This window comes from Micromys minutus (assembly GCF_963924665.1).
Source record: "Micromys minutus genome assembly, contig: SCAFFOLD_47, whole genome shotgun sequence".
NCBI classification, from domain to species: domain Eukaryota; kingdom Metazoa; phylum Chordata; class Mammalia; order Rodentia; family Muridae; genus Micromys; species Micromys minutus.
Window position 1 is genome coordinate 1,221,670 of NW_027667133.1, and position 3,813 is coordinate 1,225,482.

A 3,813-nucleotide genomic window follows, 5' to 3' on the forward strand; every position below is an offset into this window, starting at 1 on the left:
CTGCCTTTTTGCCCCAAAATAAGAAAAATTTCAGCAATTTTGTACCAAAATATGGGAAATTTCTGCCTTTTTGCCCCAAAATAAGAAAATTTCTGATTTTTTTTCTGAAATAAGTCAAATTTCAGCAATTTTGCCCCAAAATAAGGGAAATTTCTGGAATTTTGCCCCAAAATAAGTGGAATTTCTGAGTTTTGCCCCAAAATAAGAAGATTTTTTGTCTTTTTGCCCCAACATATAGGGAATTTCTGCCTTTTTTCCCCACAAATAGGGGAATTTCTGCAATTTTGCTCCAAAATACGGGGAATTTCTGCTTTTTTGCCCAAAAATAAGAAGAATGCATACCTTTTTGCCATAAAAAAGGGAAATTTCTTCATTTTTGCTCCAAATTAAGTAAAATTTCTGCTTTTTTGCCTCTAAATAAGTGGAATTTCTCTCTTTCTCTCCCAAAACAAAGGGAATTTTTGTCTTTTTTGCCCCAAAATCAGGAAAATTTCTGACTTATTACCCTGAAATAAGTGAAATTTCTGCAATTTTGCACCAAAATAAGGGAAATTTCTGCCTTTATACCCTTAAATAAGGGGAATTTCAGACTTTTTACCTCAAAATAAGGGGAATTTCTGCATTTTTGCCCCAAATGATGGGAAATTTCTGCCTTTTTGCCCCAAAATAAGAAAAATTTCAGCAATTTTGTACCAAAATAAAAGAAATTTCTGTTTTTTTTTTCCAAAATAAGAAAATTTCTGCTTTTTTCTGAAATAAGTCAAATTTCTGCAATTTGCCTCAAAATAAGGGAAATTTCTGGAATTTTGCCCAAAAATAAGTGGAATTTTTGACTTTTTGCCCCAAAATAAGGAAAATTTCTGTATTTTGCCCCAACATATTGGGAATTTCTGCCTTTTTGCCCCACAATTAGGAGAATTTCTGCAATTTTGCTCCAAAATACGTGGAATTTCTGCCTTTTTGCCCAAAAATAAGAAGAATGCATACCTTTTGCCATAATAAAGGGAAATTTCATCATTTTTGCTCCAAAATATGGGGAATTTCTGCTTTTTTGCCTCTAAATAAGTGGAATTTTTGTATTTTTCCCCCAAAACAAAGGGAATTTCTGTCTTTTTTGCCCCAAAATAAGGGAAATTTCTGACTTATTACCCTGAAATAAGTGAAATCTCTGCAATTTTGCCACAAAATAATGGAAATTTCTGCTTTTTTGCCCTTAAATAAGGGAAATTTCAGCCTTTTTACCTCAAAATAAGGGAAATTTCTGCATTTTTGCCCCAAAATATGGGAAATTTCTGCCTTTTTGCCCCAAAATAAGAAAAATTTCTGCAATTTTGTAACAAAATAAAAGAATTTTCTGCCTTTTTGCCCCAAAATAAGAAAATTTCTGCTTTTTTCAGAAATAAGTCAAATTTCTGCAATTTTGCCTCAAAATAAGGGAAATTTCTGTAATTTTGCCCCAAAATAAGTGGAATTTTTGAGTTTTGCCCCAAAATATGGAGAATATCTTTTTGCCCCAACATATAGAAAATTTCTGCCTTTTTGCCCCACAATTAGGGGAATTTCTACAATTTTGCTCCAAAATACGGGAAATTTCTGCCTTTTTGCCCAAAAGTAAGAAGAGTGCATACCTTTTTGCCATAAGAAAGGGAAATTTCTTCATTTTTGCTCCAAAATAAGGGGAATTTCTGCTTTTTTGCCTCTAAATAAGTGGAATTTCTGTCTTTTTCTCCCAAAACAAAGGGAATTTCTGTCTTTTTTGCCCCAAAATAAGGAAAATTTATGACTTATTACCCTGAAATAAGTGAAATTTCTGCAATTATGCCCCAAAATTAGGGAAATTTCTGCTTTTTTGCCTTAAATAAGGGAAATTTCAGCCTTTTTACCTCAAAATAAGGGGAATTTCTGAATTTTGGCCCCAAAATATGGGAAATTTCTGCCTTTTTGCCCCAAAATAAGAAAAATTTCAGCAATTTTGTACCAAAATATGGGAAATTTCTGCCTTTTTGCCCCAAAATAAGAAAATTTCTGATTTTTTTTCTGAAATAAGTCAAATTTCAGCAATTTTGCCCCAAAATAAGGGAAATTTCTGGAATTTTGCCCCAAAATAAGTGGAATTTCTGAGTTTTGCCCCAAAATAAGAAGATTTTCTGTCTGTTTGCCCCAACATATAGGGAATTTCTGCCTTTTTTCCCCACAAATAGGGGAATTTCTACAATTTTGCTCCAAAATAGAGGGAATTTCTGCTATTTTGCCCGAAAATAAGAAGAAAGCAAATCTTTTTGCCATAAAAAAGGGAAATTTCTTCATTTTTGCTCCAAAATAAGGGGAATTTCTGTTTTTTGCCTCTAAAGAAGTGGAATTTCTGTCTTTTTCCCCCAAAACAAAGGGAATTTCTGGTTTTTGCCCCAAAATAAAGAAAATTTCTGACTTATTTCCCTGAAATAAGTGAAATTTCTGCAACTTTGCCCCAAAATAAGGGAAATTTCTGCCTTTTTGCCCCCAAATAAGGGGAATTTCTGCCTTTTTACCTCAAAATAAGGGGAATTTCTGCATTTTTGCCCCAAAATATGGGAAATTTCTGCCTTTTTGCCCAAAATAAGAAAAATTTCTGCAATTTTGTATCAAAATAAAAAAAATTTCTGCATTTTTGCCAGAAATAAGAAAATTTCTGCTTTTTTTCTGAAATAAGTCAAATTTCTGCAGTTTTGCCCCAAAATAAGGGAAAGTTTAGGAATTTTGCCCCAAAATAAGTGGAATTTTTGAGTTTTGCCCCAAAATAAGGAGAATTTTTGTCTTTTTGCCCCAACATATAGGGAATGTCTGCCTTTTTGCCCCACAATTAGGGAAATTTCTGCAATTATGCTCCAAATTATGGGGAATTTCTGCTTTTTTGCCCAAAAATAAGAAGAATGCATACCTTTTTGCCATAAAAAAGGGAAATTTCTTCATTTTTGCTCCAAAATAAGGGGAAGTTCTGCGTTTTTGCCTCTAAATAAGTGGAATTTCTGTCTTTTTCTCCCAAAACAAAGGGAATTTCTGTCTTTTTTGCCCTAAAATAAGGAAAATTTCTGACTTATTACCCTGAAATAAGTGAAATTTCTGCAATTTTGCCCCAAAAAAGGGAAATTTCTGCATTTTGCCCCCAAATAAGGGGAATTTCAGCCTTTTTACCTCAAAAAAAGAAGAATTTCTGCAATTTTGCTTCAAAATAAGGAAAATTTCTGAAATTTTGCCCCAAAATAAGTGGAATTTCTGCAATTTTGCCCCAGAATAAGAAGATTTTCTGTCTTTTTGCCCCAACATATAGGGAATTTCTGCCTTTTTTCCCCACAATTAGGGAAATTTCTGCAATTTTGCTATAAAATACAGGGAATTTCTGCTTTTTTGCCCGAAAATAAGAAGAATGCAAACCTTTTTGCCATAAAAAAGGAAAGTTTCTTCATTTTTGCTCCAAAATAAGAAGAATTTCTGCTTTTTTGCCTCTAAATAAGTGGAATTTCTGTCTTTTTCCCCAAAACCAAAGGGAATTTCTGTCATTTTTGCCCCAAAATAAGGAAAATTTCTGACTTATTTCTCTGAAATAAGTGAAATTTCTGCAATTTTGCCCCAAAATAAGGGAAATTTCTGCTTTTTGCCCCGAAATAAGGGGAATTTCAGCCTTTTTACCTCAAAATAAGGGGAATTTCTGCATTTTTGCCCCAAAATAATAAAAATTTCAGCAATTTTGTACCAAAATAAAAGAAATTTCTGCCTTTTTTCCCCAAAATAAGAAAATTTCTGCTTTTTTCTGAAATAAGTCAAATTTCTGCAATT